This window comes from Dipodomys spectabilis, unplaced genomic scaffold (genome assembly GCF_019054845.1).
Source record: "Dipodomys spectabilis isolate Male_0828 unplaced genomic scaffold, ASM1905484v1 ptg000120l, whole genome shotgun sequence".
Lineage (NCBI taxonomy): Eukaryota > Metazoa > Chordata > Mammalia > Rodentia > Heteromyidae > Dipodomys > Dipodomys spectabilis.
Window position 1 is genome coordinate 3,302,253 of NW_024870797.1, and position 12,666 is coordinate 3,314,918.

Sequence of the window (12,666 nt, forward strand, 5' to 3'; positions counted from 1 at the left end):
GACAGATCTCTGAGACAGGAGTTCATCTGCAGATGCTGGCCTCCAATAAAGACCTCAATTAGACCTCTCAAAATCTGTCTTCTCTGTTTTTTCCCTCGACTGGATTCACCTTACAAAAAGGTGACTAATCCTTTGAGTATAATATCCCCAAATGTTCAGAAAGAGAGTGGTGGAAAACTGTGATCCATTCAAGTCTCCTTGTTGCTATTGAAAACCAAGTGGAGCTAGGTGATGATGGATCATGACTTATAATCCTAGGTACTTAGAACTGAGCTTTAAGGATCCTTGTTCAAAGCCAGACTAGGCAGGAAAACTCTTAACATCCCTACTTCAATCATCAGAAGACAGGCAGAAGTGGAGCTGTGGGTCAAATGGCAATCAATAAAGAAAGCAAGCTTTTCTTCTGAACAAACCTGTGTTGGCACTGAGTCCTCTTCTTACCTCTTTTCTAGCTTTCTTGGGTCTAACTGAATTGATGTAAAATTTCCACAAAATTTTGAGTAAAGAGCCAATTAATAAACTTTCAGCCTAGACTTGGAAAAAATTATATTAAGTGAAGTAAGCCATGCCCAAAGAAATATAGGTCCCATGATTTCCCTTATTTGCAATATCTAGCATATGTATGAGTCAAGCAGAAAGGTCAGATAAGGTGATGTTAGGAAAATGAACCTTTAGATATGTATCTAAATGTTTTCTTTTTCTTTCATGCATTTGTTTCTAACACATTTATAAGATTATTTCTTTGTTGCTTTGTATGTCTCTCCCCCACAGTATAACCCCTGCTTTCACTGTATTTGATGTCGGTATAATTGGTGGAGGGGAAGGGGAAAAACAAGTCGTTTAAATAAGGATATAGGTGGACCCATTGTAACAATGAGAAGTACAAGTTGTCATGTCGAAAACGAACTTTACAACTTTGGTGGGAGGGGAGAGGATGGGTAGGGGGTGGGGAAGGCTGGGAAGGGATGTGAAGGGTAAACAAAGGAGGAGGCTACAATGCTTGATAAGAAATGTAATCATTATCATGCCCATGTAATTGTAACCCCTCTCTACGGTATATTCACAATAAAAAATAAAAAATAAAATAAAATAAAATAAAAAAATAAATAAACTTTCAGCCTAAGATGTTAGTGTCAAAAGGGATAAAGGTTTCATGTCAGTCATTGATACAAATGTAAAGCTCCTGAGAGGGTTGGTTTGCTTACTTTGCTTTCACTGTACTGCAACATGAAAAGACAAGCTTTGTTCCTATCTGCTCTATTAACTTCTGCTATGGACTTTTCAAGAAATCAGTGCCACATGCTAATATGCTGATTTGGGTTTCCTGGACTCAAGAACTATGAGACATTAATTTCTGTTTTTTACAGATTACCAGCCTTGGGGTATCTATTGTAGCCACTAAGAAAATGGAACCAAAATAAATCACCCTTTCCTGCTCATTTGTGCTTTCTTTGTGACAGTTGGTGTCTTTCATCTCTTTAATGCCACTGGCTTCTATGGTTTCTGATGAGAAACTACTTGAGACTTTCTTGTGTGTCAGGAGGGGCTTCTGTCTTTCTCGTTTTACACCTCCATGTCTGGTCTTAACAGTTTTACAATACAACTCTTTAGGGACCTCTTTAAATGCAACCTATTTTGAGATTTTCTAAATGCAACCTCTTCTATCTCACTTTTTGTATAAATTCTTTCCCTCTAAATTTAGGTAGAGTTCATTGTTATGTATTGCTTTTTAGTTTTGTTTCTGAAAACCATTTCTAGAGGAAAGCTCTCCCCTATTGGTGTACTTATCTGTGGCCATTGAAACACAGCCACTTTTGTGAGGTAAGTGAGTCCCCCAGAAACATCTTATAGGTGGGTTGAAATCTGCTATTTTTTCAGGGAGACAACATTGCAAGGTGAATCCAGTCAGGAATCTAGTTAGTAGAAGAGAGAGAAGCCTCATTTTTGAGAGGTCAAATTGTGAGTCTTTGTTAGAATACTGGTGGTCTTCAGACAGACTCCTGTCTCAAAGATCTATAGCCCCAAACAGAGCATACACATAGCTTGTGAAGACAAAAATCACATGCTTGGGGATGAGGCACTCAAGCCCAACAAAAGCAGACCATACTCAGGTACCATCAGAAATTTTCTGTCTAGAGGAGATATGCCTCAATATTCCATAAATGAGATGTGCATCAGCCTTTCCATATTGAGGATATCTTAGAGCCATTTAGAATGGTATGAAGGCAGCCAAAGAACATTCTCAGTGCAAAGCTTTCCTAAGCCTATGCAGGTTCCTCTGAAGCAGATTTTTCCTACCTTACCTTGAGCTAGGCATCTGCAACTCAATAAATGGCTTTTCTCACCTTTAGGCTTTTCAGCACTTGGTGGAGAGCTCCCTCCAACCAGCAAAAGGCACCTTGATGACTATAAGAAGTTACTTAGACTCAGCATCCCCACTCTCACTTAGAGATCACTGTGTAATCTCTTCTCTTTTATTTCTGGAATCCTGAACCTGACAGACTGCCTGACCCTATTTTTTCAAGCCTACCTCAATACTGGGAAAAGGAAGACTAGATTCAGTCAAGATAAAAATGACATAAAAATCATTGTTCTTACATTGTAGCTGTATCTCTTGTATAAATAATTGCCTTCTGGGTTGCTTTGAAATAAGACTCAGTTTCTGAAAGTTCTGCAAAATTTCTTCTGAAAGGTATGGACAGCTTTCTCACTTCTTTTATGGTAGAAAAAATTTTGAAGTCTTCACTGCTCTGTTTTTTTTTTCTCATGGTGATCTTTAGGTTTTCTTCCTAAGGAGAATATGGAACTGCATCCAAGTCTCAAATCAAGTGTCCCAGAAATGGTCTTGATATCTCACAACAATCATTTCTTTCCACTAATTTCTATGTATGTGCTCTGTGAGTGGTCACTTCAACTATATAAAGTTGTTTTGTCCTCTTTCAAAATAGAACTTTAGGAGGATCCGCTAATTTATGATGGATTTCAAGGCAGTGTCACTCAGAAAGAAATCAGCTTAGGTAATAATGAAGAAATTTATTGTTTAATCTTTTTATTGTAAAAATAGTGTACAAAGGGGTTACAGTTACATAAGTAAGGTAATGTACATTTTCTATGGAGCATTGTTACCTCCTCCTTTGTTTATCCCCTACCATCCTTTCCTTCCCCACCTCCCTCACTCCCCCAGCCTCTAAGTTGTGAAATTTGTTGTCAACATACTGTCTTGTACATCTCATTGTTACAATGGGTCAACCTGTATCCTTGTTTCAGCATTTTGTTATTTCTCTTCTCCTCCCCAAGTCAGAAACATGTATATACAAGATTCAGGACACTGACATCAAATACAGTGAAAGCAGGCATTATACCATGGGGGAAGTCATACAAGAGAAAGAAAAAAAAAATTCACATCGAGCTCCCCTATGACCCAGCAATCCCATTTTTAGGCCTTACCCAAATGATTGTAAACAAGGCTATACTAAAACTACCAGCACAACTATGTTTATCCCAGCAGTAGTTCCAATAGCTAACATATGGGAACAACCCAGATGCCCCTCAGTATATGAGTGGATCAAGAAAATGTGATACATACATACATACACACACACACACACACACACACACACACATATATATATATATATATATATATATATGAATTCTATGCCTTCATCAGAAAGAATGATATTGCCCCTTTGTTAGGAAATAGAAAGACTTGGAAAAAATTACATTAAGTGAAGTAAGCCAGGCCCAAAGAAACATAGGTCCCATGGCTTCCTTATTTGCAATAACTAGTATAAGTTGAGGACAAGCAGAAAAGGAATTTATTTTAAATGGGGCTAATAACATTTTGTATTTTATTTTCAAATTTATTTTAAACAGTGTTAACTAATGGCTCATTAGTTAGAAGTGGTCTACATTCTTTCCTTTCATGGGGATTAGTGCTAAGGAGATTTAGGCAGTTGTGTAACAAGGTGATAAGGTTTTGGATTGCTCCCTAGGAAATTTAAGGGAAGCAAGAGAACATTAAAATGGCTAACAAGAAAACTAGGGCAAAGCAGTGTGGCCCATTGCAAAGTTACATGTGCACATGTGTGCAAGTCTTTCCATTTCCTAACTAATACTCTGTGCCTATGGTGATCATTTGGCTTTTTCCTCTTAGGGTGACCACTTGACCCTCAGATCTCAGCCTTGAGAGAAACTGGGCTCTACCATACTAAAGCAATTGCTTTGATAGAGTGTCACAGTCCTTCACAGAATCAATAGCAGTTAGGTAATGATATATTTGCACAGTTGATCCTCTTTAGGAAACTAGCATCCACTTTTGTGGTGCTCATTATCTCATAGGCAGGATTCATGAATCCAGCAATAATGGGATTGAGATGGCCAAAGAAAATGGGGTCCAAGTTGAAAATATTTTAATTTTTCACCTCTAAAGTTTGAATGAGATACAAAAAATACAGAGATAAACTAAGCCATCAAATAATAGATGGTAAGAATGATATTATTTTTTGAGACATTCACCTGTTATGGTCTACACACTTTACATTCCATACAGTGTTGTGATCATAGGTTCACAGGCCTGTTGTCCAGCATTCCTGTGATAAAGATTACATAGAGGTTTATTCTGTCAGGGAGAGAGGATTAAACACCTCAGCTAATAGCCCTGAATTTATTTTTCAGCTAGGTTCCCATTACCTACTCTGCCTAGACAGGATTTGAGCAGTGTTCCTCCCATTTCCAACCCCTCAGTAGCTATAATTAGAGGCTACACATCATAATGGCAGAGCTCCTTCAGTAATTTGTTTTACCTTCTGGAAGTCCAAATATCCAGACCTAGGTTTGGAGCACAAGTCAAGGACACATGTAGGAAAGGGATGAAATAGCTTTTATTTCAGTGTGGCAGTTTGATCAACTAATTCAACCACTGATTGACTGGGAAAACTCAGTGGACCAAGATTTTCATAGTGGTAAGGACAAAAGTCTTGTAATATCATAAGAGTAGTTATCATGTCTTAGGCTTGTCTATCTGTGTAAGTCTACTGGAGCTGCAATATTTGAAACTGCAGATAGGAAGAGTAACACAGAAGAAAGTATTTGAGATGAAGGAAAGATGTTCACATGGCAAGATACTTCCAAATATGGATCCACAGACTCAGAGACCTCCATCATACTTTCATTGAGAGAGTACTAACTCACCAAAGAAAATGAATTAAGATCCCATGATGGTTGTGGAAAATGATTTTCAGGATTTCTAAGTAAAATGATCACATTCCACATTTGATGTCTCTGAATCAGAGGAAGAGAGTGATTTTTTTCCTGACCTTTCCCAGAAAACTTTGGAAAAGGGTAGAATGTGACAAATTCAAGTATATTTAGTGAAGAGAGAATGAAACTTCTGTTGTGATTGAAGAGATCTCTTTAAGGAAGAAATGTTGGGAAGAAAGTTATCTTTCAAATATTTAAAACTGGTATTATGGAAAGTCTAGTTCAACAACTTAATCTTTATGGATTTAGTAAAATTCAGCAAAGATGTGCTTCTACAGTTTACTTTGCTGCCAAAGAATGGAAACTTCTACTTAAGCAAGGTATTTATGTACAGTTTTAACCACTTATAGATAAATTATTTTGTACTTCACTTTCACATGTTAATAGTATTCAAAAGCAAAACCATATTAAAAATACAATTACAATTTTTCAATCACTTAAGCACAAATTAAGCCTGAAACCTTTATGATTTAAAGAAGATTTACTAGCAACTTTGAATCTTACCAGCCACTTTGAATCTTAAAGTCACTTAAGAAGGAGGTCATTGTTACTATAAGGGCACCACATGTTTTTCACTTAAGACAAATATATTTACATATGTGTTTCCTGCTAAACACTATTAAGAAAGTGAAGTATGCATTCATTATTCAGTTGCTTTAACAATTGGGCTAAATTGTAGTTTCTGATGTTAGAGACTAGGTTTGACAGTGATTCTTGGTTATTAAACTGTGCCTATGAAACATACTTGTTTGGTTTTAGTTGCTGTGTTACCATAATCCAAATTTTAAGGAAGGATATCCCCAACTGTTACCAAGAATGAAATTAGTCAGGATTAAATATGTTCCTCCAGCAACTGCTTCATTGGTTCTGCATATGGACAACCAACCGGACCTTGGAGCAGCAGGTAATATGCATCATTCCCAATTCTGATTTAGGTACTGAAACCACAAGGATGAAGCTTGGAAATCTGCAGAAGGGCCTATTATTTGCACTTCTCCCTACCAATGGCTACAGCCAGGACAAAGAGTAGATTTTCTTCCTAGATCAACCTTACATTCCAACCCTATTTTTCTTTGCTCTTTCATTCTTCTCCATGTGTAATATTCTGCTGTTTAATATTCTGCTGTTTTTTTCTCTTTTGATCTCCTTCAATGGCCAACCTTATATCAGTAAAAGAACCACAAATGAATTCTAACACATTTCTTCAGTAACACATAGTTCTTTTTTTCTACTTCATTTTCTTCTTTCACTGATTTTACTTTTAGTTCTTTGGTTGGTTCAATTCTTTTCTCTTTTCTTCTGTACAAACATCTCTGTTCTTGCCTTTATTTTTTATATATTCCTGCCACGTTTTCTCATCTACTTTACCTTTTTATTTTCTTCCTCCAATTGATTTCCTCAATCCTTACTTACTTACTTCTTCCTACTTTCCCTTCCTTTGTTTTGTCTCTTTTGCATTCTTCTTTTCTATTCATCTTAATTCCTTTCTTTTTTTTTTTTTTTTACCTGTTTTGGGCCAAATCATAAAACCTGTGTGATATGTGCTACTTACCTTTTTGCTCACAGAGAGCTATTTACAACTTGAGATGAAGTTCCATGTCTAAATTTGAAGTATCAAGGTCAATCCTACATAAGATAGTTTGAAACCCAGTCCTCAATCTCAGCCTCCTCATTGCCGAAAATTTGAACATTGTACATTAGGTGCCAGATTGTTCCTTTCTTTTTCCCTTAGTATTTTTTCACTTTTAAATTTTCTTCCTGTATTGCATTCAATGTATCTCTATATATTTGCATCTTTTTCTCTTGCTTGCTTTATTTTTCTTGACTTCCAATTTTTTTAATTATCATCTTTACATAATTTACCAATTTCTTTTCTTCCTTCTCTTTCTCCATTCCCACCTCCTGCTTCCCTATCTGTTCTCTCTCATTGTCCTTTCTCAGCTTTTACATCTCTTTATTAATCTTTTATTTTCTCCTATACGTTTCTTCATTCCAATATTTTTTCTGCTCTTTTGTATTCATTTCTTCTAGTTCCTTTCTTATTTTATTCCATTCAACACATTTATAAACAGGAAAAAGTATGGAGGAATAAAATTTGGGGGCTCTAACACAGAGGCTACAATTACTTAACTATTATGGACTAGGAGACCTGAGAATCACAACTGAAAGACATCCAAAGAACTATCAAATAGACAACTTGGAACTCTGGCTGAAAAACTACACCTTGCACTTAATAAAAAGAGCTCAGTGTTAATGCCCAGAGTCTGTGTTCCAAAACCAAAACAGGCATTAAAATAATACACACCATAACACATTTTTGGGTTTTTAACTTTGACTTGCTACCCTGCTACCTACAGTTTGCACAACATGTGTCAATGTAGTGACTATTTTGTGCATCATTCTGTATGGAGCCATGTTCAACCATCTCTCTGGCTTCTGTAACCTTCCTTAGTAGTTTCAGGGCTGTACCTTGGCTGCAGGATGCTAATGAAGAGACAATATTCTAAAAGGGCAGTACCTCTTTTCCTTTATCTCAAGATATTTGAGACCTACTTGTCACCTATCTCCACACGTTAGTTGTGGTTTAAAGTCTGCCAAATGCTTCTCTGCAGTACAGAAGGGAATCAAAGACCTTGGAGTAGAAGAGACAAAATGGAGAAAGAAGGGGTGGAAATATTGATAAAAAGTTTGCTTAGGACTATGAGAAAGTACAGGCAGTGTGGTCAAACTTCTTTACTTTATGCTGGTTTTGAAAAGCCCTAAATCACTGCAGTACAGTCTCTACTGTTCTACTGAAACAAGCAGATCAATGTAGTGATAAGAATTGCTGAGAGCCTGAGACTTACCTTCAACTGTCCTACAATAAACAATTAATGGATATGTACCTAAAAGGAAAGAGGGTTACCTTTGAACAAAACTACATGCAGACATCATCCTGGTCATGAGTATATGTCCAGGATGGGAAAAAAATAGAAAGGAAAAAAGATAAGGGAAAAAGAAGAAAATATAAGAAAAATGAAGGAGGATATGATAAACAGAATAAATCAAAACATGAAGGCAAAATGAAAAGACTGAAAAAGTGAGGAAATAGAGAAGGGGTTAAGGGATTAAGGAAGAACAAAAAGAAAAAATGAAGGAAGGAAAAAAATAAAAGAAAAGCTGAAAGGAGAAAGGGGAAAAGGAAGACAGAATTAATGGAAGGAAGAATGGAAGAAAGCTGAAATTGATAAAACATCATAAAAATATATAAAGGAGAGAAATATAGAATTGCACAGTTGTAAAGAAAGAAGAAAAAAAAGTAACCAAAGAACTAAATATAAGCTGAAGGAAAGGTGGCACAATTGGATTCAACAATGGTTATTTTATCAAAATATTTGGCCTTTGAAGGGGGTCAAGAATGGGAGAGAGGACCAGAATATGAGACATGAAAAAGAATGAAGGAAGATGCACAGGGAGGAAAAAAGGGAGGAAATAAGTATTATCTGGAAGTAAAATCTAGTCTTTGTTATTGCTATAGCCACTGAAAGTGAAAAGTAGAACATCAGATCCTTCTTCACAGAGAATTGTACATGAAAGTAATATGGTCTCTAAAGCCATGATGGGTAGGTTAGCTGTCCTTCCATGAAATGTTCACTTGCTCCAGAGGAAACACACAATTACACTCATCCTTTTTGAAATGGCAGTGGGATGGAAAAACTATTAGGTAATGGTTTTATCAATGAGAGATTCTCAGCTAGAAACTATATTCACCCCACAGGATAAAAGAACCTGCACATGCTAGAAAGGGATTACAGCTGAGGTGAGGAGAGGAAACAGAGGAATAAACCTCACTGAGATATCAGTAAGGAAAGGAGACAAGAGGAAGCAGTGTGCAGAACTAGAGTTTTGAGATGGGGTTGGAGGAGTCTGCCAATTATTGCTCTCCTAGGGCTTTGAGGAGGAAATTGAAGGGAACTGAAATGCTTCCACTGGCACTATCAGGGAGAAGTTAGATCCAAGAATGCAAAATTTTCTAAGGAAAGCATGCTAGAAAGCAGGCCTGGACCCCTGAAGCAGCTAAGCAACTATGTTGATCAAACTTCCAAAGTGTGGAAAGAAAATACTCAAAGGTCAAGAGCTACCATGCAGGTCAATCTAGGTCTTTCAAATACAGAGTTCCTTGGAATACTGTTTTGGCAATGTGTCTTGGCAAAATATCTTGACAAACCCCCACACTGCTTCCCTTGGAGACTATCCTGCATAAGCCAAGTGCATACACAATCTTACAGAAAATGACCAGGACTGTAGCATTAATTGGGGGATAAAAGGAACTCTTTCTGAGTAGAATTCCCTAGTTGATGAATGAATCTGGCCTATTCCTTTTCCAAACTCCTCCAATTTCCTAACAGCTAGGATTACAGGAATGAGCAACCAGTGGACATCCAAGAATGCCTGTGATATCTGGGTGATTAACAACCTAAGATCTGGAATCCAAGAAAACCATGGTAGGACAATCATTGAGACTCTATCACTAGTTATATGCTTAAATGAAGGTCTGGTACTAATATTATATCACTAGCTTTGAGCAAAAACTTCAAGGACAGAACCCAGGTCCTTGTCCAAGACCAAGGAACATTCCCCTCTTACATGGTGAGAATAGGAAAGACACAATTTGAGAGGTTGAATTTGGAGCTTTTACTAGCATAATGGCAGCCTGAAGATAAACTCCTATCCCAAAGATCTGCAGCCGCACAAATACACAATTAACAATGTCAGAAAACTAAGCCATGAGAGCTTTCACCTCCCCAATGGGGGTGAAATGGGACATCATGGGGACCAAAGGAGTCAGGAGCCAGGAGTTAGGACTATTTCTCTCCTTTCAGACATATGTGTTGTGCTTCATCTGGTCAAGATATCTAACACCTTCAATCTTAGCTACACAGTGGACTGATACTGGCTACTCAGAAGGACAATATCTGAGAATACTCTGATCTCTAAATGACCATCCAAAACCCAGAAGTAGAGCTGTAGCTCAAACTGTAGATTATTAGCTTTTAGCAAAAATGCTCAAGGATAGAATCTAGGTTATGGGTTCAAGAAACAGCATTTTTGAAACACAAATGAACAAAACACAATGAACAAAAAAGTTAGGGACAGTAAGTGAGAAACAGTGAAGGAGAGAGAGAGAAGACAAGGAAGTTTTATGTAAAATTTCTGGAAAATTATATATGACAAAAAAAAAAACTGAAGAAATCCAAAACAGAAACATGGCAAACTGCTCAGAATTGTGACTAAGATCTATTTCAAGTGTGGTCATGGTAGAAATTTCCCATAAACCATATACCAAAAAGATGGGAAAGCTGGGCACTGGAAGCTCATACCTTTTATACTAGCTACTCAGGAGGCTGACTTCTGAGTATCATGGTTTGAAACCAATCTAGCAATGAACTACTCAATAATAAACTACTCCATAAAGCTGCAAGCAGCTCATTGGGAGAAGTGGTAGAGCACTAGCCTTGAGCACCAAGAGGCTCAGAGACAGAACTCAAGCCCTGATGTCAAACGGCAAGACCAAGATAAAAAAGTGGGGCAACAATAATCAAAGAGACGGAGATGAGAATGATTATCACAGAATGACAAGTGTTAGCAAGACTCTTTCCATTAAAAATAATGGATGGCATTCCTTATGGCCCAATTACACAGGAGGCAATAAGAATGAAGAAACCTAGTTAAAATAATAATAACAACAATAAGAAAAATAAGAAGCAAGCAAGCAAGAAAGAAAGAAAGAAAGAGAAAAAAATTCAGAAAGATTCTACCTTACTAAAAGTAAAGGATTAGGGATGTAGATCCTGATTGTATAATACTTTTCATCAAGCATAGTCACTGAGTTCAAATATCACTCAGTACCCTGAATTTTTTATGTAAAGATCCTTTTAGGCTAAAAAATGAAGTTTACAGTAATATTAGTAAAAAGATTGTTAATACAAGAAGCCTAAGTCTAAGACTTATTTACCTTGTGAATGCCCTTTAATTTCTACTCTCTTTCCTGAGATACAGTCTCATTCTTACTTCCGTGCCTGTTTTTCATTCCTTACCTGAATAGGGAAAGTAAATGAAAAACATTAGCCATAGACATATTAAATCACTTAGGATCACAATTCAGAATGGTTCTACATACAGAAAAAAAAAGGGAAATGATTTGTATTGGGTACATGTGGCTACAGTGTAATTGTTATGTTCAGTAATACCAAGTTCCAGGAATTCATTTAATTATGATCATGTTTTTATGTGCCTTGATAAACATAATTTGTGATCTGCCAACTGGTTTTGGAAGCAATAGAGTGGCTTAACTTCAGGGTACTGCACTGAACAAGGTGGAAAAAAACTGCAAGCATTATGTGTAGAAAGCATGTCTTAGTAGGTAGAGGAAAAACTAAAGTAGCATTTCTGCAGCCAGCCATCAAATACCCAAAATGGCACATAGATCAGAGTACCAAAACAAAAACGTCAATGGCTTTTTGCAGGTTTTCAGAATGGTAAAATGAAATAATTTCAGTGACTCTACAATAAGTAGAACAGAATATGAAAAAGAGAGAGCTCCATGTGCATTAAATATGAACAGAGTATAAACAGAAAGGGGCTTGAGTTTGCTACCCAAAGCTATCATTGGAAAGAGACTGCTAAATGACAGGTAATGAGAAGCAGAAACAGAAGACAAGATTATACTGGTGAGGGTAACAGATTTATGCTGGAATAAAAAGGATAAATGGGAAATTATTTTTACCAATTCATAGGGTGAGAATATTTAATTAAATACAATATTTAAAGCAATTAAACCATATACAAAACAATCTCAACAATAACAAAAAGAACATGTGAAACTCTTTGTAGGATGGGACTTACATAGTCCAGGTGGCTTCCTGATGATGAGTTTCTTTTGCTTTAATTTCTTTTCTGCATGACACTGTAACCCACAAGACTACAGGTGTTGTTAAGCTATGATTATTTCTGAATAATGTGCTCCCAGAGAATCTCTCTCAGTAGGATATCTTTCTGTCACTCTTCATGAAAAAAAGGAAAAGAATTGTCTTATCTCCTCATAGCAGAGTTTTCCACAGAATATTATTTATTGCCTTGGAAGTAAGGCAGGTTGTGTTTACTTTTGTCTGAAGCTCGATTTCATAACCTCTTGGTGGAGATAAACTGATTCAGATCCAGTCTTGCAATCTACAGAGGCTCTCCTCCAGCTGGGTAAACCAGGGGCTGGTCTAGGTCTCCTGGTCATTTTTCCTCTGTTGTATTTACTTAGGTGTCAATTCCTGGTTCACCAGGTACTTCTTTTAGTTTCTTCTTTTTTTCCACTCTTCTTTTCCCTTCTCAGAATTGAATCACTTTTGTGTTATTGGGTTCTTCTAATTCACA